We start from the raw sequence: 22843 nt of genomic DNA on the forward strand, positions 1-22843 counted from the left end.
CAACGCTCAATGAAGGGTGCCCAGATTGTAAAACTGATTACCAAATGGCAGGCAAACCTGCATAGTTGAAAGCGCAGATATTACTTCCACCATTTCTTCCAGTGACTTCTCTAACGTGCCACCATCATCTCAATTTTTTATATTAAAAAAACCCCTTGAAATGTAGCCAAAATTAGAATGGGGTTGGGGGGGAGCTGCAATTTAGAAAGCTTCATAAGAACTATCAGGGTTTATATAATTAAGTAGCTTCCTCAGACCCATCAGTCCTTCTAAGACTATTTTTCAAATGCATATTTTTAAATAAATGAAAGAGTGGCCTCTACAATAAATTACATTGACATCTGCCTATGGTCGCAGAAGCTATTCCAGCAACATTATTAAATCCACTTCAAATTCATATTTCACGCTACAGACAGCGACTCAAGCGATTCATCCCCCAGCGATCTAGTGAGCATGCATTCCTTTCCAAGCCACATCCTTCTTCGCAGGTGCACATTTAAATGCATAGCCAGTCTGCCCTTTTGAAAAGTTGTCCAAAACGTGTAATTTCCAGTCATTGCTTTCGCTCATCTCCGAAGCAGAACGATCAAAGAATCAAATGACAACGGGATACTATTAACAATAAATGTGAACATTTTTCTTTAGATCCTATCAAAATTAGATTTTAACTGAAGAATAAGACTGGCATGGCCAGGCACTTCAATGTCTTACACAAATACATCTGATGGCATTTTTATCAGCATTACAATAATGGTGTTAATAGCAAGACTGTACTATTTAATAGTGTCAGTAATGAGTAATTGACATGACATATGGAACAATGTAAGGCGCCTTACAAGAATTCAACACAAAACCCCCCTAATAAATCTAACACTGCGCTTTGTGAGTGAAGAAACTACTGTATATGGTAATCACCATTGTTATAGAACAAGACAAAATTGAAGAGCACACAGAAATAGTCACACAACAGTTTAAGGCATCAAGCAGACAATATATAACTGAACCTCAGAACATTTAGGCAGGCAGAATGTCAGCGTTCAATTAGAATTTGGCCAGGATCTGGAGTTAATATTCCTGCTCTGACAAGATGTGCTGCACATCTGGCTGGGAAATCATTTTTCCAGCACCTCTAGCAGCAGTGTCTCACAACTTTGGGTAGGTCTTCACAGCAAAGAAAAACCTGCAGCTGGCCTGTGCCAGCAAACTTAGGCTTGTGGGCTGTTTCAAGGCTGTAAAGATGTCCAGGCGCAGGCTGGAGCCCAGGATCTAACCCCCTGCAAGGTGGGAGGGTCCCACAGCTCAGGCTCCAACCTGAGCCCAGAAGTTTACCCAGCAATGAAATAGCCCTACAGCCTCAGCCCCGAGAGTCCAAGCTGCCTGGCACGGGCCAGCCGCGGGTTTTTCTTTGCTGCGTAGACATACCCTTTATGTTGGGGGCATTGGTTCAGTAAGGAATCAGTGGGAAGAGTGAATTGCTAATATTCCTTCCATAGGGCAAACTAGCATCCAAATCCCACTGAGACTTACGCATGTGCTTAACCTCATGCATTGTGAGCAGCCCATTGACTTCAATGTCTTCTCACACGATGCCGAGTGGAACATGAGCTTATGTCTTTGCAGGATCAGGGCCTGAGGCTTCTAGAGTTCTCCCTTTCAGCTACTGGCCCATCCAGACCCTGATAACTTGGGAGATTTGATAAGATCATAAGCCCAGGGAGGTAGGACTGTGGAAATAAGGTAGGACCTAGTGTTAATTCTGACTTCCAAACACAGAAAAAGGAAAGTTAAGAGCCAGTATTTTTTATATATATTATATAAAATACACACACACACACCCCACTGAGAAATCCTGTTGCCCTAAAGTACAAATTCAAATTTTTGATCTCTTTAACCTGCAGTAGTGAACTAATGGCTAAGGGTACTGCCCTGTCAGCTGTACACTCACTCAGAGCATGCATGGATGCTGAGAGACAGTAGTTCATAGATTCCAAGGCCAGGAGGGACCATTGTGATCATTTTGGCTGACCTCCCTGTATAACAGGCTATGGAACGTCCCCAAAATAATTCCTAACAGCAGATAGTTTAGAAGAACATCTAGTCTTGATTGGAAAATTGCCAGTGATGGAGAATATACAACTCTATGTAAAATTGTTCCAATGGTTAATTACTCATTGTTAAAAATTTACACCTTATTTCCAGTCTGAATTTGTCTAGCTTCAACTTCCAGTCATTGGATCAGGTTATACCTTTCTCTGTTGGACTGAAGAGCCCATTATTACGTATTTATTCCCCAGGTAGGTTCTTATAGACTGTGATCAACTCACCTTTACCCTCCTCTTTGTTGAGCTAAATAGGCTGAACTCTGAGTCCATGCTTACAAGGCAGGTTTTCTAATCCTTTATAGTCAATCATTCTCACGGCTCTTCTCTGAACCCTCTCCAATTTATCAACATGCTTCTTGAATTATGGACAGCAGAACTGGACACAGTATTCCAGCAGTGGTTGCACTGGCTCAGTTTTCTTTCTGATATTGCAGGTACTCTCTTGGAAGTGTTCCAAGATCAGTTAGTACTCTGTTTCACCGTTTTCCCAACTTAATTAAAAGCTCCCATTCTGCATAAAAGCTTTTTGGTTCAGGTTTTTATTTAATTTATTTTTAAGAGATGAAAGTTTAATTTCCCCTAGAAGTCAGATTTTCATCACATATAAAAACAGGGACATAAAAAAAAATCAACCACCAGAAGTCATTGTATCTCAAGTTCTAATATAATTTTAACAAGATTTTTCACTGAAAATTTAAAAAAAAAAATGAAATTTTGAGTAAAGGTCAAAAAATTCATTTCTGTGGAAAAAACCCACTTATTGCCTTCCACGCTTTTTCCCTCCGCAGGATAAAAGTGATTTTTTTCCCCACCAAAATTAAATGAAAAGTGTTGATGAAAAGTGTTGATGAAAACTGAAATTCTCACTAAAATTCCTTTCATTTAAAAAAAACAAAACAAAACAAGCTATTTTAAAAAACAAAATGTTGACCAGGATCTTTGTTCATTTAAAGTAATTTTTACCCTGGGCAAACTTCCATATAGCTGACCAACATATTATGTCCAATACAGTAATGAAAACAATTAGAAAAAATGATCTCATTTGCTAATTAACAGTATGCATTCATAAAGAAGTGTTTTCCTTCCTCATAATGCAGTTTTCCTTGCATTCATAGGTTGCAATATGCTTGTCACTCATTTTACACATCAAACATACCCACGCTAGCTCAGTATCACTGAAGATTAGTTACTCTGATTCTCAAAAACTAGGTTCAGAGAAACCTTACTATTTCAAAGAATTAGGGCCACAGCATTTCAAGCTTCCGCTGACATTTTTATTGTTCCCTCTATTTTGTGTCTGTGTTATACACTTAGGGCTTGGCTACACTTACAAATTTGCAGCGCTGCAGCAGGGTGTGAAAACACACCCTCTGCAGCGCTGCAAATTGCGGCGCTGCAAAGCTCCAGTGTGGTCAAAGCCCCAGCGCTGTACATTATTCCCCACAGGGAGGTGGAGTACGGACAGCGCTGGGAGAGTTTTCTCCCAGCGCTGGCGCTTTGACTACACTTAGCGCTTCAAAGCGCTGCCGCGGCAGCGCTTTGAAATGCAAGTGTAGCCAAAGCCTCAGGCTGTGAAGTTCTCCACGTGTCATGGCTTGCTTTCCCCTATTTGATGCACAGTGAAATCATAATGCTGTATTTGTGCCATCACAATCACTTGCTGCCAATGAACATAAATATGATTTCACTACAAGAGGCAGCACAGATTGATGTAATGTGAAAGCACTGATCATGTAAAGTGATATTTAAATGCTATTACAAAGGACCGTAAGCCAGAAAGTCATTTTAAGAAAAGCACAAAAAAATTTCAGTAGCAAAGATACCTTGAAACAATGGGCAAGTTGCTTTTTGGTACAAAAAGTTCTCCTTTTCCAAGCTTCTTGTAGTATGAACATCTACTTTAAGACCTTTCCTCCCCTTGACCTGTACATTTAAGTCTCCTCAACAAAAACAGGTTTCAGAGTAGCAGCCGTGTTAGTCTGTATCCGCAAAAAGAACAGGCGTACTTGTGGCACCTTCGAGACTAACACATTTATTTGAGCATAAGCTTTCGTGGGCTACAGCCCACTTCATCGGATGCATGTAGTGGAAAATACAGTAGGAAGATATATAAATATATAGACACACACACACACACACAGAACATGAAACAATGGGTGTTACCATACACACTATAAGGAGAGTGATCAGTTAAGGTGAGCTATTATCAGCAGGAGAGAAAAAACTGTTTGTAGTGATAATGAAAACGGCCCATTTCCAGCAATTGACAAGGAGATGTGAGGAACTCTGGTGGGGAGGGAACGGGGGAGAGATAAGTATGGGGAAATAGTTTTACTTTGTGTAATGGTCCATCCACTCCCAGTCTTTATTCAAGCCTAATTTAAAGGTGTCCAGTTTGCAAATTAATTCCAATTCAGCAGTCTCTCCTTGGAATCTGTTTTTAAAGTTTTTTTGTTGTAATATTGTGACTTTTAGGTCTGTAATCGAGTGGCCAGGGAGATTGAAGTGTATAAAAAGAGAGAGACTAGTTCTTTAATGTGCTTATTATGAGTACTTATGATTTTTACTTTGTTGCATATTCCCTACCTGAAGAAATAGTGTGTGACCTCACAATTGTTTCCATGGCAATCTAGTTTGATGTCACAGACAAGAATTAACACTTCAGGCAAGGAAGGAGCAGATAAACTTAAAACAGTGAAACAGAAAATATAGGCTGAGCAGACAAAGCGGGATTTAAAACAAAATATTTTTATAACTTGCCTATAACAAGACATCTAGTCTTTCAGTAACATGGAATTCTACATAATTTCTAAAAGAAACATGGCATAATGCAACTACCATGTGTCATCTCCATAAGATACCACCTTGGAACATCCAGAATACCAGAGGCGTACGCCCAACTTGAAAAGAAAGCAGAGAGAGGAAAAAAGGAACGCCCCTTTCTTTTGAGGGGTCAAGAATCTTGTAAGTTCAAGTGATCTAATGTCTTAAATGGACTGTCTAGCACAGTGGTCCCCAAACTGTGGGATGTCCCAGCGCTGCAACCCTAATCCCCACCCCAGTGAGGTGGAAGGCAGAAAAGCAAGTCTGCTCCATACTCATCCCGCAGTGGGGGCTCCTGTCCCATGGGTCTGGGACCAGCTCCAGGCACATCATCCTGGGGCATGAGGTTGCAGCACTGCTCAGGTTTGGCTCGACCACTTTGACAGGAGCGCCTGGGTCAAAGCTGAGTGGAGCTGTTATCCCAAGCGCCAGGTTGCAAGACCCAAAGTGGCACAGGTGCATTTTCTGTGGGTTCAGTGGAACCCATGAATTCACAGTAAAGCTGTCTCAGAATTATGTCCATTATATGACTGGGAAAAATAGAGACAGACAGCAGAGTTGAAAGAGAACTCAAATCTTGAATCCAGTGTCCTGCTCTAGCCGCTATGTAACACTCCTAAATTTGGAGCAGAGACTATCTGATAGTATTCCTGTAGAGTTTGCATCCCTTCCAAAGATTTATAGACCATTATGGCCCAACTAAAAGTGACTACTGTGTAGTGTTTACATGGATGCCAGACTTGAGAAATGATCCCAACCTTTCAAATGAAATAGACTTCAAGGGGAAATCTCTTTACAGGATGCTTCTTGCTTTAGCAGGTCAAATCAATATAACCTAACATAATCCCAGATAGTAACACGGTGCCAAACAGCAAATCTCAGCAATTAAAAGACACTGATGTAGTGCCGATAAGGAGAATAGATTTGAAGAAGTAAACCAGCCAACTTTAGGCTTCCATTTAAGGATTTCGGTATGTCAACACCGCATTTATCCTTCGAGATTCAATAGGAAGAGTAAGTGAAATGGGGAATAAAATGTATTGGAATCATATCCGCTTTTAAAAATAAATCAACCCTTAAAAGACATGCTGTTTTACAGATATGCACTGCTCATTGTCCTAATTACAAACTTGGCTGAATACTGCTCTTTGAAAAATGAAACATGACTGCTGTCCTGCTGTTTCAGCAGGGTGGTGTGTCAGAGGAAATTCTCAGGCAGACAATGTTCTTTCAGGGTCTGATTGTGTATCTATGGGAGGATCACGTGACCCATGACCCTTGAAGTATGTGTTGTTATGAGTGTATTTTTAATACAGTCCCTGTTAGTCTTTTCTACTATTGTGGTAGAGTCAAGAATAATGTACTATTTAAACACAGATGATGCAACCTCAAAAGATGCAACAAAGCTAAAATTCTGGGATGATAGAAATCCGGGGAGATTTGAATTTGTCAAGTTCTTAGCAAATTCAGTAGGACTCAATATCTGCAAGATATTGTTGCCCCTTTTGAACCTGAGTGGCTAGTCAAAGTTTGGAGCCCTGTGGGTGCACCAGTTGGAGCAGAAATTGGTGGGAGTCAGGCATGTCTTTGATGCAATTTGTACATTTCTTTGTAAATAATCAAAAGTTCCATCTCTCTGAACACGGACGGAATCAAATAGCAGGAAACAGCTTCATGTGCTCACAGCACCAAGAGCACCCAGACCCAAAACCCTCTTCCCAGGTTTCTTCCAGGGTCAGTTACAGTGTTTTCAGCTGCTCCTTTAGGCTGCCCCTCTATCAGGTTTTTTTTGTTTTGTTTTTGTGGTGGTCAGGCCCTGTTTACACTGGCAAGTTTCTATGCAGTAAAGCAGCTTTCTGCGCTGTAATTCCCAAGATGTACACACTGCCAAGCCACTTAGTGTGCAGAAACTGCACAGTTGCAGCGTTGTAGAAAAACCACCCCGAGAGCTGTTTTGTGCCAGGGTATAGCGCTGCGGTGGCAGTATAGACACTGTGGCAATTATAGCGCTGCGATTGGCCTCCAGAAGTGTCCCACAATGCCCGTCCTCACCTCTCTGGTCATCAGTTTCAACTCAACTGCCCGGCCCTCAGGTGACCAACCATGAGCCCCACCCTGTAAAGTCCTTTGGAATTTTGAAAGTCCCCTTCCTGTTTGCCCAGTGATGCGTGCCGGGGTCTCAGCATATCTTTCCAGGTGGCCACGCCTGCTTCATGCATCAGGCAATCCCCCTCTTGGAGTAGTGCCAAGCCGCTGGACCTCATCAGCATTTGGGGAGAGGAGGCCGTCCAGTCCCAGCTATGTGCCAGCCATAGGAATGATGATACCTATGGGCAGATTTCACGATGCAGGACAGAAAGGAGCCATGACTGGGACACACTGCAGTGTAGGGTCAAAGTGAAGGTGTGGTGGAACACCTACCACAAGGCACAGGAGGCAGACCACTGTTCCAGTGCTGCGCCCACGAGCTGCCGGCTCTACAAAGAGATGGACGCGATACTCAGCGGCGACGCCACCTCCACGGCAAAGGCCACTGTGGATACTTTGGGCCAGTCAAAAGTGGACCGAGCCAGGAGGAGGAAACCTTGGACGAGGATGTAGAGGGGGACCCAGAGGCAGAGGATGACTCAGAGGTCAGAGATGCATGCAGTCAGGAGCTCTTTTCTACCCCAGAGGAGGCTAGCCAGTCACAGCTGTCAGATGTTAGCAAAGCGCAAACAAGAGAGGAGGCCCCTGGTAAGTGAATTTGATTTTGGGAATCAAATCGCTGAAGCGAGTTGTTGGGGGAAAGAGGGTTGCAGAAAGCAGGCTTGTCTCTCATCACATGCCTAGTCTGAGCGGCGGAACAAGCTGTTGCTCGACTCCTTCACTTCATGGGAATCTCCCTCAGATCTCCAGGAAACTCTCATGGAGATACTGGGCAATCTGCTCCCGCAGGTTCCTTGGCAGAGCTGCTTTGTTTCTTCCCCCATTAATGGTAACTTTCCCGCACCACTCTGCTGTTACTGGGGGGCGGGGGGGAAGGGGGAGACCATTGCTGCACACAGGTGAGCTGCATGAGGGCCAGGGTGGAAGCTGCAGTCTTGGAGAAGACTCTCCCTTGATTCCCTGCTTGCCCTCAGCAGTGAGATATCTTCTATAACGATCACATCCTGTGGAAAGTGTAGGGACAGGAATGATCATCAGGCCCCCCCTACAGTGCTGGCTCTCCCCAAGAGCACATGCCCAATGTACACCCTCCCTGGACCCTGCTGATTTCCCCCACAGCTACTCACCATTCTGGGGGTCTTGTGGCTCATGTGTTCTTGCCTGGGGTTAGCCAGTTAGTGACAGGTGTGAGAGTTCTGGCTGTGTTTTAAAGCACTGAATCCGTGGTCTCTGTGTTGCAAACAATGCTGCTTCTGTAAAATGTTGCATTTAAATGTCACAGGGATGACTTTGGGAGCTCAGCCTCCCTCTCTGTTATCGGCGGCTGAATGGCTGTACAGAATTAGAAAACGGCCAAGATCTAAGGAGGACTTTCTGTGTGAGGTTCTGATGCACTCCGCTGCCGAGAAACAGGAACTGAAGAAGCGGCAGGACAGCGAGAAGAGGGACTGAAAGGAGAATGCAGCGCCACAGAGTGGCTCTTAAACATTATGGAGCACCAAGGAGATACTAGCTCCAGATGATACTAGCTCTTCAAACCAAGCAGCTCCACGCCCACCCTCCCCTGCAGCCACTGTTGCAAAAAGCTCTTTCCAATGCTCCCCCCAGACACCGCCAACACACTCTTATCAACCTCCTGGCTCCAGTCTCTACCCGTGACATTCCACTCTTCCCAGCTCACAGTCCAGCACTGCAGACTCCCACTACCCGCTGCACTCAACACCCATCCATCTGTAGTTTAGCCCTGCTGAAGTACAGTACCTGCTGCACTGTACTCCAAAGGACAAGGTTGGATATGATCTCTGGACATGCACAAATCTTTAGCCGTCCCTGGACCCTCTCTCCTCTGCCTGGGACCTTCCCTTCCCCCTCACTACTATTTTTGTTTGTTTGACTCTCTCCTCCAGTTGTTGTCTTTTAATGAAAGAATGGTTTTGGTTTGAAAGCAATCTTTAGTCTATTAATTGAAAGCAAAAAGAGCCCTGCAAAGCAACATACAATTATGTGAAACCCACATATTGCATCATTGGCACCAATCACCTCCTTGCATTACAAACACTGCACTCCCGAGCATAGCAACAAATGTTAGTGGCTTTCAGCTTCAAAGTACTGCCTCTAGGCATCCCTGAGCCTTATGGCCCCACACTGCATCCCTCTAATAGCCCTGGTCTCTGGCTGTTCAAATTCAGCCTCCAGGCGCTGAGCCTCTGCCGTCCAGCCCTGAGTGAAGCTTTCATCCTTCCCTTCACAAATATTATGGAGTGCACAGCACGTGGCTATGAGCATAGGAATATTGTCATTGGCCAGGTCCAGCTTTCCATAAAGGCAGCACGGCACCAGCGGGCTTTTAAAAGGCCCAACGCACAGTCAAACAGTCATTCTGCACTTGCTTAGCCTGTTGAACCGCTCCTTGCTGCTGTCAAGTTGCCCTGTGTATGGCTTCATAAGCCACGGCATTAAGAGGTAGGCGGGGTCTCCCAGGATCACAATAGGCATTTTGAATTCCTCTACGGCGATCTTCTGGTCCAGGAAGAAAGTCCCTGCTTGTAGATTCCTGAACAGGCCAGCGTTCTGAAAGATGCACGCTTCATGCACCTTTCTGGACCAGCCTGCATTAGTGTCCGTGAAACGTCAACGGTGATCACAAGCGCCTGGAGAACCATTGAGAAACACCCCTTCCGATAAATGTACTCGGTGGCTAGGTGGTCTGGTGCCAGAATTGGAATATTCATGCCATCTATCACCCATCTGCAGTTAGGGAAGCCCATTTGTGCAAAGCTATCCACAACGTCACGCATATTGCCTAGAGTCACGGTCTTTCGGAGCAGGATGCGATTAATGGCCTTGCACATTTCTGTTAATACGAGTCCAACGGTTGACTTTCCCACTCTGAACTGGTTAGTGACTGATTGGTAGCAGTCTAGAGTAGCCAGTTTCCACAGTGCAATCACCATGCGCTGCTCCAATGACAGGGCAGCTCTCATTCTCGTGTCCTTGCGCAGAATGGCTGGTGCAAGTTCGTCACATAGTGCCATGAATGTGGCTTTCCTCATCCAAAAGTTCTGCAGCCACTGCTAGTCATCCCAAAGATGCATGATGATGTGATCCCACCACTCAGTGCTTGTTTCCCAAGCCCAGAAGTGGCATTCCACTGTGGTCAGCACCTCTGTGAACGCCACAAGCAATCATAACTACTATGTGTGGTGAGATCAATGTCGCACTTCTCTTGCCTTTGTAGTTTAAGGAATAACTCCACTGCCACTTGTGATGTGTTGGTCAGAGCAAGCAGCTTACTGGCCAACAGTTCAGGATCCATTCCTGCAGCCTGAAGAGGCAGGGCATGCAATACACAAACCACTGAAAGATGGCGCCAAATGCAGACAGAAGCACAGAGATTACTGGGATGCAAAGCAATGCATCACGGGGCATTGGGACAGGAACCAGGATGCCCCATGACCCCCTCCGCCTTCCCGCAACTCTTAACGGCAGAAGAGGAAGAGATGCTTTATGGGATAGCTGCCCAGAGTGCACTGCTCCGAATACTGTTGCAAGTGCCGCAAGTATGAATACGCTATTGCGCAGGCAGCTGGCAGGGTGAACACACAACAGTGGTTTCCCTTCAGTCTTCTCTGAGCTGTGCTGTAACTCTGCCAGTGTAGACAGGCCTTCAGTTTCTTTGTGTTCTGTCTTCACACTTTCCTTTGACCTTAGGTGGGGCTTATGCTTACAGTTATGTTAATTGAAGGGTGAGTTCACACCTATCAATCTCAATCCCATAACAAAAGGTTTCACCCAACTCATTACAATATTTTCTACTGAAAAGAAGCCTAAAATATTCATCCCATCAAACTACTGATTTTGAGACAATATTAATGTTGCCCGACACTTCCCACTACATAAATGCATTTTCATTTGCTTATAAAAGTCTGTCAAAAACTTTAACCATTCAAGCTGAAGTTTCACACGCCAAGTGTCTGTCTCAGGATGAATTGTTTTGGAACATTTTAGCCAAAAGCTTCTGCCATTTCTGAGAATAAGCCTAGGGAAAAATATGTTTTGTCCATGTTAAAAAAAATTCTGGGGACTCTCTCTCTGAAACGCTTCAGGGCTCCCATGATTTGGAGCAGGGATTTGAACTTTGGCAGGAGTGACCTTTGTGTCAGGGATTCACCTTTTGCCATCCCCATGAGACCTGCCCATTCCTTGGCTGTCACAAATATGTGAAAGCCACTGACTATGTGGATCAGAACTAGAGGGGGGGATAAGACATGTTAAAAGTAGCAACCTACTACTGCTATCAGTTACTTCAGTAGCTCAAAATGTCAGAAGTCTGTGCAGTGGGTATAAAGGTTCCAACCCTGCTAAGGAACCATGTGATCATCAATACAATACCACAGTTTGCTTTTTTAAAAAGCTTTGCTTTTTTTCCAGTTTGCTTTTTTTTTTAAAAGCTAGGAAGTTGCACACAAAGATAGCGGAGGAGTTCGGGGATTGAGAGGAGCTTGTGATCACGTCATTATCATAGTACATATGCACAGGCATCCTAAAATTTGGCATTTTCTATCTTTTGAGTGCTTGACTTTACAACAAGAATATTGGTAAAGTTGCATATTTACGTAGAATTATGTAGAAGACACGCAAAGGACTAAAATTGTTGTCTGAAACACCAGCCTTTCAGCCTTGCTTAACCAGATTTAAAAGCATGATATTAATTAAATTTTTACTGACGGTTGTGGTGGTACGAGTTAGTTAACATGCCATTTACTTATTCTTCCAGATAAATATGTTCAAGAAAACCCAGATTAACATCAGTCCCAGTGGCACCCCACCAAACATCTGTCCCCTACATGGATATATGGCTGCTGTCCATTACACTTGGGAGGTATTCTCTATGAACATCTGCAAAGCTGCTTTGGTTTTCTTCAAATCCCTCCTTAAAACTCTCCTTTGCTGTGATGCCTACAAAAAAAATTAACAGCTAGGCTGCTGGTGGGTGTGGAGACCACAGCCTATCATGAGGACTAACGTCTCATTTTTCGCTTGTATTCCCCCCATCAGTCTGTCTGTATTCACCCACTGTCTCCTGTTTTATATTTAGATTGTAAGCTTTTTGGGGTAGGGACTGTGATTTCGTTCAGTGTTTGTATAACACCTGGCACCATGGGATCCTGGTCCACGACTGGGGCTCCCAAGCACTACAGAAAACACAGATAATTACTACTACTACTACTGAGAGTGTAATTTAAGCACCTCTGCAGTGACCCAGGCCTATCTGTATTTGTCAGAGATGCCCAAGTAGTCAAATATAATTTTCCAATGGTTTCCAACTTGAACAGCTAGCTTAGGAAGTGTCCATTCCCTTTCAATCCTGGGACGTATATAGCAATTACCTACAGCCCTTGTTCCTTTGTTTTTCCATTTCTTATATCAGTTCCCAAAATATTTTGCCACTAGCCTCAATTATGGAAAATTTTATTCCATTGGTTTTGTAAATAATTTTCAGAGCATGCTCCACTTCGTCCTCTCCTCTTTCCCTCCCCTACCTATATTGGAGCGATCAGTGTTGAGATTCCGCTTGTGAACATCAGGCCACTGAACTTCACTTAGACTCATTAGGTCAGACTTCTCCATCATCTACATCACTTCTGGTTCATTCCCCAGGTGTGTCTTGCGCTCCTGTACCATGGGCGACACATGAATTGCCGGCTGGGGGAGGCTAGCCCCAGCCCCGCCCCTTCCACCTGCGAGCTCTGCCCCTTTCCATGCCCAACACCGGAGCCCAGAGCCCTTGTACAGCGGCCGCTGGCCCCCACCCCCAGGGTAGTGCCCCCAGTCTCCCCCTCACCTCCAAGCGCCGGGAGGGCACATGGTGCAGCCCTAGCCCAAGCTGGGGCCACCACACATGGAGTGTCACCACATACGGGGTGCCACAGAAGAAACAGGAGGTGGTGGCCTAGGGGCGGATCGTGGTTGGGGCCACACCTGGCTGTTTCCTAGGATACCCACCGCCCATGTCCTGTATATAGTACTTTGATTTTTTGTTGCAAAAATTCTTCTTAAGCATGTGGCAGATGAAGTTAAATGAAAGGTCCCACTGATCCCTCTTCTCATCTAGTTTAAAAACCACTTAAGTCCTGCCACTTTCAAAAACTCTGGTGTGTATTTAAACACATGGTAAGAAGCCCATGAGAAACTCAGCACTGAAGGGTCTTCAGAAATTCACACATGAAATAAAACTTCCTTCATATACTCCTCCCTGTGATCATCCATTGCTCATTAGAAGAAAAAGCCTGCTGTTTTGCCTGTGAAAAAGCATACCGCACAAGAAAAAATATTAGTCAGCTAGTTGATAACCTGGTCAGGGTGGTTGATGCAATTGTGTGTTTATCCTGCTGCTGAGTTCCAAACTGAGCCAACAAGGAGTTTATGGTCCCATGATCTTCCTGTGGATGTGTTGTGAAGTTAAAAAACAAAAACACAAAAACACCCACATGACTGGCACAAATCACACCGCAGTCATGTGATCTGCATAACAAGTAAAAGCCAGGAATACTGTTTTCTCTAAATTTATTTTTTTAGAAGACTTAATTGCAGCATATCAGCATCGGTTAAAAATCCCTCAAGTAGATTGTCAGCATACGCCACACTGTACATATACCCTGGCACCAAAGTCAGAACCCAGAGATTATCGGGCCTACGCTCCAGTTGCCCACTAAGATTTAGTACAAGCTACAGCTTCAAATCCCTTCCTTCCCAGCCACAATCAAATTTCACGTCAAATACTCCACACGAGGACAACAGAGCGGGCAAGTGACTCTATACTGACAAGCTACTCAAAAGAATCAGGAGTTAATGGAGAAAAAGGGCTAGTTTCCATTTACGTGTTTTCAGACTAGATCCCCTTCTTGGGGCATTAACTAGCAGAAATATTACCCCAAAGCAGGGCCGCCCAGAGGATTCAGGGGGCCTGGCGTCTTCGGCAATGGGGGGCCCCCGCTTTGGCGGTAATTTGGCGGCAGGGGGTCCTTCCGCTCCGGGACCCGCCGCCGAAGCACCCCGAAGACCCAAGGCGGGAGCCCCCGCCGCCAAATTACCGCCAAAGCGGGACCCACCGCCGAAGTGCCGGGTCTTCGACAGTAATTCGGTGGTGGGGGGTCCTTCTGCCCCGGAGCGGAAGGAACCCCCACCGCCAAAGACCTGGAGCGGAAGAAGCTCTGGGGGCCCAGGCCCCGCGAGAGTTTTCTGGGGCCCCTGGAGTGAGTGAAGGACCCCGCTCCAGGGGCCCCTGTGGGGCCTGGGGCAAATTGCCCCCCCCCCGGGCGGCCGTGCCCCAAAGAAGGCAGGTCATTGGCAAGGCCGGCATGGCCTGCCAAAAAGTCGGGGGGGGCAGGGCTGCCCACCTCTCCTCTTCTTCCTGAGGCCCCACCCCACAGGCCCCCAGTCAGACCAGGGGGGTCCGTGGTTCCCCACAGCTGCTTGCGGCTCTTACCTGGACGTGGCTCCGGCTGGGTGGCCGCAGCCCAGCCATGGTAAGAGCCATGGTAAGAGTCCGCAGTGCAGCTGTGGGGAGCTGCACTGCGGACCCTCCACCTGCCTGGGGTGAGGGGGTTGAAAGCAGCCCCCAGCCTGTGTCCCCACCCTGTGGGCCCCCCATCCAGGGCAGGTAGAGGGTCTACAGCACAGCTGCCCACAGCTGTCTGCACATGGCCGGGCGGTGGCCTCCCAGCCAGAGCTGGGTCAAGGTAAGATCCACGGACAGCTGTGGGGATGGACCCTCCTGTCCTGGATGGGGAGGGGGGGAAAAGAGAGGGGTGTTGTGGTGCAGGGACATGGACCGGAGGCTGCTCTCAAACCCCTCATCCTCCTGGGCAGGTGGAGGGTCCACGGCACAGCGCCCTACATCTGCCCAGGCTCCCCGGCTGGGCCCCAGCTGCTGGCCTGGCTGGGGGTGGGGTGGGGCAGGGTGGGAATGAGTCTTTGGGGGGGCTGCTGAAAAGTGGACGGGCCTGGCCCCATGGCCCACCCTATTCCAGGGCTTCTGGTCAGTGGAGATCTGGGTAAATAAAGTTTGCAGAACTTCTGACCAGAACTGGACCTCATCTCTAGCTTTGGCAAGATTAAGGCCATGAATAAGAGTAAAAAGAATGCAAGTAGCTGCCTTTCGTTTCTGTAGGAGAGACATTTCAAAGAGCTGATGTAGAAACTGTTTTAGACTTGGTCAATAGGCTCAAAGATTTTCCAAGTAGAGAGAGACCTTCAGGAGCATAACAGGTTTTGTAGCCTGTTTTTATTTACATTGAATTCAGTGATTTTGTATTAAACTACAATGGGTTCAGCTCCTGTTGCTACAGTTTCAAGCTCGACAGAGTGAAATTCACCTCTCACGCTTTTCTCAAAATTTGGAGACTCCAGGTACACATGAAGTCCAAAGATAGCAACACAGACACAATCACAAGTAAAGTCGTATTTGTACTACACATTTTATTAAAGCAATAAGTTACAATTACCCCTGCACTATAAATCCTCAGCCTGTAGGCCTTGCAATGCACACTCATCACTCCTAAATACTTGTCAATCTATACTTAATCATACAGTTTAAATCTATTTAGCATACATTGAGTATATATGAAATAGCATGAGTTGACCATAACACTAAACAGATAATAAAATGGACGAATTGGCTACAGTTTATATACAGAGATTGGAGGGAGTCAAAGTTGATCAAATATTCTGTTCCCCTGGACCTCATGTGCTACTAGTCTTGAGGACTTAATAGTGAGTAATAACAATGCAAGACTGAAATAAATGGTGGAAATTGGTAGATGTGCACCTGAGGGTGCGGGGGAATAAAGAACGAACAATAACGAAGGATACAACAAATTAAGGACATGAGAACATATTGTCTTTCAATCTGAATTAAAAAAAAAAAAGTATCTGCACACAGGCTCTGAGCACCCTGCCAATTGTTCAAAACTACTCACCCCTCCTCCCCAGCCAAGACATAATGCAATTGCTTCAAACCTTCTACCAAGCAGAAGCACATAATCAAATACCAACACAGTACATTGATCTACACTGCAGGTCACCTGCCACTCTATAAAGGCCAAGCAATGCAAATTGGCTCCTCCTGCAGAAGTACATGCACATAAAGTGGTGCACAGACCTCCAGGGAGGAAAACAGGCTGCATGTGATTGTTTGTGATTGAAGGGTGCTGTAAGTTCTTTCAGTCATCCAAGCAATTTGCATCATAAAACTGACACAAGATCAGTCAGTCATTCAAAATTGCCATCACTGTATCACAGCACTTGCATCAAAAGTCAAAGTCACATCTCTGTGCCTCTGTTCTTTACTCCCTCCTCAAGCACCCATGACTCCCAACAGATTTATAAAGATTTCCACTCTATCCTATTAATATCGATGTGCTTCTCAGCTTCTGAAATTTCACAGTATTGGACTGAAGCACACAGATACCACTTCCCTTTAAAGTTACTGTATATGAAATACATGCAAGCAGCCCTCTGGCAAAAAAAAAAAAAAAAATTATAGAACTAAAATCCTCCAAGGTCTGCCCTAAATCCGCATATCAGAATGCTGAGATTTGCATTAAAACATTTACATAAGCTCATGTATGTAGAAACCTTGCCAGCCCCCTCCTCATTTCGTGTTAGACTATGAAGAGAGAGCAAGTTTTCCACCTACTGTTAAGTTATTCGGTAATGCAAACACCCCATCTGGATTTCACCTAAGCCATTTTTAAATGATAGAAGTGGAATAAGGGGTTTATCTCAACAGTGGATTAGAGGCTGAAGGAGAACAATGCCACGTTCCAGACCAAATCAGTTTTTTCCCCAGCCAATCAGCAACTACACACTTCTGTGATGGAGGTATGCCTCTGGAGAAGTGGTTAAGGAATTGCTCTGGGCCCAAGCCTCTCCATACCACCACCCCTGCAAAGGCTGACAGGAGCGAGAACTTATTAAGGGAAGCAGAGTAGCTCAGTGGTGGGCAGACAGGGGAGTAGCTGACCTGTGCGCTGAACTCTGGGAAAGAGCAACACAGGAACTCTTGCTGCCCGACACGTTGCGATGCTGACCTGACCAAGCCTGCAAAGGAGGGACTGGTGACTTTTGAAGGTCAGTAACTTTATGTTTGTGTTCAGTTCTCGCCTTTACCCCGGGGGAAGAGAGGGCACTGGTAGGAAGTGATCCAGGGAGGTAGCTGCATAGCACCCCAAGGGGCAGGGCTCGGCTGTCTACACTGGGATCCAATCCAGGACTCAGTGGGAGAGAGTGAGCTCTGGCTCCCCTACCAATGCTTAAAGAGGGGACAACAATACAAGGTTCTCTCTTGGCACAGAATCTAGTTGGGGAAGACCCTGAAGTTACAAGGCAACCTGCCCCACCCCAGCCTGACAACTACGTGGCACAGGCAGTCAATGGTCCCCATCACAGCTTACCTCACACAAAAGTTAAGCACATGACTATCAAGGACTAAACTCTCATTCGCAACATTTTAAATGAGAGCCACCACCAGACCTACAATTCAGAGATATGAAAGTGATGCTAATTGACCAACTCTACCCCTGTGGGTTGTGAACATGCAGTAGAATGTGAAAGTATCAGAGGGGGAGCCGTGTTAGTCTGGATCTGTAAAAAGCAACAAAGAGTCCTGTGGCACCTTACAGACTAACTGACGTATTGGAGCATATTGATATTCACCCACGAAAGCTTACGCTCCAATACATCTGTTAGTCTATAAGGTGCCACAGGACTCTGTTGCTTTTTATAGAATGTGAAAGTGGTTTCTGTACAAGTAGGCACCATTATCTCAGATTTTTGGTCACTGTGGATAATGGTCACTAGCAGTCTGGTCAGGGATGTGAGGCATAAGAGACAACATAATTCTTATTTTACTCTAGGTCACTCAAAGTCATGTTTAAGAAGCAGGAGATGCATACCAGAAGTTCTAAGGCCTATGAAGATGTAAGGATAACAAAATAACTGCGTTTTCATGTAACAAATAAAATTGGCTACTAGTGCCGGATGGGCAAGCAGCGAGAGATTTCAAAAATTTCACATTCCAAATCATAAGGGGGAAAAAGAAACCAAAACATAACATTTTCATGAATTGATAAAATTTGGTTCTGATCAACCTACACATTTTGAGTGGACTCTGCATGTGCGTTTCACACCCACACCCACTAGGGTGACCAGATGTCCTGATTTTATAGGGACAGTCCTTATATTCAGGGCTGTGTCTTATATAGGCACCTATTGCCCCTATGGCCCCCATCCTAATTTTTCACACATGCTGTCTGTTCCCCCTCCCACCTCACTATAAATTGGCTCAAATTTCAAAAAAGTCATTTTGAACCAAGAAACTGGAATTTTTCATTTTGAAAAAAAGTGTCAAAACATCATATCTTGGCAATTTTGAAACTTTTTCTTCAAAGTTTTGAGTCAAGAAATTTGCCAAAAACCTCAAGCTTTTCCCTCAAAGCTTTGGCTCTGACTGTGTCAAATGGGATTTTTTTTGGGCCAAAAATTCCAACCAACTCTACTGACAGTGTCATCAGCATCATGTGACTATTCCGGCTCAAGTTTTATACAGACACGCCTAAAATTGGATTTACACTCCTAATACATTTCAAGTCAAGAAGAAATTGGTTTTCCCCAAGTAGTCAAACCTAAACAAACTTACACAACCAGCTCAAACATTAAGTGAGCACATAATGAAATATACATAACGCAATTTAAATCACATGATTTTTAGATATGCACATAGTTTAAAGGAAATCTGTTTATCATCATCATCATTTCAATGTCCTAACATCAGCGAATAAAATTTGATCAATCAGTGAAGATAAAAAATAAAGCGTGGCTGAAGTTATCCATACCTAAAAAATCCAGGAAGTTACTCTAGGAAAAAACCAACCTCTTTTGCCTCATTGCTTGGCTACACATATAAAATCCTTTAACACCACCACAACAGCAGCACAATTGCTTATGGAATCTAAAGAAATGCTTACTGTAAAGTCATTTTTTCCTCTTGACTGTGATTAAGCTTAAAGCATTGATGCCAAGAAGTAGCTTTTGTTGTCTGTCAGCTGAAGCTTCTTGTTTTCCACTTCTGATAATGCACTCTCATTCTCGGAGAGCTATGCATTAAATGCTAAGTGGGTCATTACATTGGATTTGTATGTATAGTTTATACCCTTTGGCGGCGGCTGATTTTTTTACCATATAAAAATTACATTTAAAAAAAAATGTTTCCCAAAAGGAGACATTTACATGCTTCCAGGAGGCTGCAGTCCTGTTTGCAGTACAGAAGAAGGGTGTGAGTCTTTTAGAATCGCTGCTCCAGAGGCAGTCAAGAGACACACCCCCAAACTCAGACATATTTATATGATTAAGGGCCACACACTGTCATTTCTGTCGGCTGAGCTCATTGCATACACCAGGGGCGTCTTGTACCTTTCCATCCGCCCTCGCTTCACTCACCCCTGAAAGCTCCTTGTGTGCCACGCTCCCAATCCCAAACCAGGGCCTCTGAATGTCGCTCGCTTTCCCCTCTCCCTTCCTGCCAGGGACTCTGTGGGTATGTCTTCACTGCAGCAGGGAACTAGCCTCTCACCCAGCCCTGACACACACGTGCTAGACATGGCTGCATGGACATTGCGGTAGTGGAGGAATCTCAGGCTAGCTATCCAAACTCAGAGCCAGGGTGAGGGGCGGGTGCGAGCTCAGACAGCTAGCCCAAGCCTCGGCTAGTGCTGCTATGTTCACACAGCTATTTCTAGCATGAGCTCCATTAACACAGGTCTACTGACCTAAGCTAAGAGGCTTGTTCCCAGCTGCAGTGTAGACATACCATTAGCGCCTCTCAGCTCTCCCCGTCTTCCCCACCAACCCCTCCCCCCACACACTCCTCTCCCAGACAGAGGAGAAATAAGTCATCCAAGGTGTCAACATTTTAAATTGTATTGAGAGGATGGGCAGAGCCAATATTTAGGGGGTATTGCTGTGCTGGAAGCGGATAATGGCAGCCATTAACTGGTTAGTCGATCTACAGACAATTACAAAGCTGGTTGAAGCTTGTCCATCTGCTAAGCAGATGCAAGGGGCTCCATGTGTCCCTCATTTCTCCCTTCGCCAAAATCAATAGGGATCAGAGGGGACCACACTGATCATGTAGCCGGGCCTTCAGTATAACACTTCCCGGAATTAATTCCTGTCTGCACTAGAGCATAAGAAAACCACCCAATCTTGATTTTAAAAATCACCCCATGACAGAGAACTCACCACAAACAAGCATTTGTTAATAGCTGCAATGGTTAATTACTCACTGATAAAAATTTACCTTGTTTCAACTTCCAGCCATTGGATCTTGTCAGACTTTTGTCTGATAGACTGAAGAGACCATTAGCAAATCTCCATTCCCTATGTAGAGACTGACAGACGGTAATCAAATCAGCCATAACCTTCTCTTTGGTAAGCTAGACTCAAGGAGCTCAGTGTATTTAATCACTACTAAGCAGGTTTTCTAATCCGTTAATCATTCTTGGAGCTCTTCACTGAGCTCCAAGTTTCCCAGACATCTTTCCTGAATTCTGGACACCAGAACTGGACGTGGTATTCCAGTAGCAGCAGCACCAGTGCCAAAATCATAGGTAATATAACCTCCCGTTTCCTACTTGATATTCCCACATTCATACGTCCAAGGATCATCTTAGCCCTTTTGGCCACAGTGTCTCATGGAGTGCTCAAGTGTAGCTGATGATCCACCATAACCCCCAAATCTTTTTCCAAGTCATTGCTTCCCAGGATAGAGGTTTCTTCCCCCCCCCCCCACCCATGGAAAAATGGTCTACTTCTTTGTTCCTAGATGTATGCCTTTACATTTAGTTGTTTTAAAATGCATACATTTGCTTATGACCAGTTTACCAAGCAATCCAGATAATGCTGTATCAGTGGCCTGCCTCCTCATTATTTATCACTCCCGCAATCTTTGTCATCTGCAAACTTTATCAGTGATGATTTTATGTTTTCTTCCATGTCATTGATAAAATATTAAATAATGTAGGCCAAGAACTAATACTTGTAAGACTCCACTAGAAACACACCTGCTTGATGATGATTCCCCACTTACAATTATATTTTGAGACCTGTTGGCCTATTTTTAATCCATTCAGTGGATGCCATAATCATTTTGAGTCATTCTAGTTTCTTAATCAAAGTATCATGTGATACAAAGTCAAATGTTGTAGACTGCTGTAAAAGTATATTACATCAAGACTTATCAATCAAATTTGTAATCTCAAACAAACACCCCAAGTTAGTTTGACATGATCTATTTTCCCATAAGCCCATGTTCATTGGCATTAATTTTATTACCCTTCTTTAATTCTTTATTAATAGAGTCCTAGATCAGCCATTCCATTATTTTGTCCAGGACTGATGTCAGGTTGATAGGCCTATAATTATCTGAGTCACCCCATTTACACTTTTTAACTATTGGAACAACATAAGCTTTCTTCCAGCCTCTTGGAACTTCCCCTCTGTTCCAAGAGTTATTGAAAACCAATATTAATGGTCCAGCAAGTTTCTCAGCTATCTCATTTAAAAAACTCTTGGATACAAGTCATCTGGACCAGCTGATTTTAAAATGTCTAACTTCAGTAGCTGCTATTTAACTCCCTGCTTAGTACATACAGGAATGGAAAATGTTTCAGGATCATGTATGATTATCATCTGTTTTCCTCCCTAAATACAGGGCCAAAATATTTATTGAACACTTCTGCCTTTTCTGCATTATTATTATTATTGACAATTGTACCATGACCATCTAATAAAGAACTGACAACACTGTTCCCAATATACTTAAAATTCCTTCTTGTTGTCCTTAAGTCTCCTGGCCATGTCCCCCGCCTCCCCCATGTCCTTTTGCTTCCCTTATCCATTTTCTACAATTCCTAGCTTTTGATTTATATTAATTACTATCAACATCTCCTTCCTTACATTTGCTTATTTTATTATCTATATTACAGACACACACACTCTAACTGCCTTCACTTCCCTTCTAGAACATCCTTGAAATTTTGGGCTTGATTAGATGCAGTATTCGAAAGGTATCCAGTTACATCCCAACAGACAAATTCTGTTGATGTCTGTGTAAGATCTCATTTTCCTTGACCAACAAATATTAGTTTCCTTGCAATGCTGATTTGGGGTCAAGGTGGGACTGCTGTAATTCCCAAGCCCTGCATTCCATTTTTTCTGGATTTTGAGAGGAATATTGCCACAGCATGGCAGACACAGTATTCTCAGACAAGTTTATTAAAGGGAACTGTGATAAATGAAGGGGGGGCTCCCTTTTATGGACACCCAGCCAGCCAGCTAGCTATAAACTCCCTCTTAGTAGTTGTTCACTACTTGCTTTACTGTAAAGGGTTAAAAAGTCTTCCTGCATAGGTAAAAGGAAGGGAGTGGGCACCTGACCAAAAGAGCCAATAGGAACTTTTTAAAATTGGGGAAAAAACTTCTCCTTTGTCTGTGTTGTTCTCCTGGAGAGCTGGAACGATGCCGTAAGAGTTTGGGCCAGGTATGAAAAATCATCAGATCATACCTACAAACTACTCATTTGAAACCCCAGATAAGTAAGTAGATCAGGAAATGTCTAGGAAGATGTGATTAGATTTCTCTCTTATTTCTTTATGACTCGTGGACTACTCTGTGCTAACCCTAGGTGCTTTTATTTTGCTTGTAACCTT

At 44.5% G+C, this 22843-nt stretch overlaps 1 protein-coding gene and 1 long non-coding RNA gene across 8 annotated transcripts in view; one reads left to right on the plus strand and one right to left on the minus strand.

The window, feature by feature from the left end:
* SLC4A11 (solute carrier family 4 member 11) overlaps positions 1 to 22843 on the minus strand; it is a 257410-nt gene that overhangs the window by 206802 nt on the left and 27765 nt on the right. The window lies entirely within an intron of this gene.
* LOC120406064 lies at positions 4761 to 18165 on the plus strand. Of its 2 annotated transcripts, XR_005599059.1 has the most exons (4): positions 4761 to 5066; positions 11851 to 11955; positions 16927 to 17207; positions 17993 to 18165. It is a non-coding gene; the product is annotated as an uncharacterized LOC120406064 (long non-coding RNA). The 2 variants fall into 2 exon arrangements; XR_005599058.1 differs by lacking the exons at positions 16927 to 17207; positions 17993 to 18165 and having other exon boundaries at positions 11851 to 12146.

This window comes from Mauremys reevesii, linkage group 5, assembly GCF_016161935.1.
Source record: "Mauremys reevesii isolate NIE-2019 linkage group 5, ASM1616193v1, whole genome shotgun sequence".
Lineage (NCBI taxonomy): Eukaryota > Metazoa > Chordata > Testudines > Geoemydidae > Mauremys > Mauremys reevesii.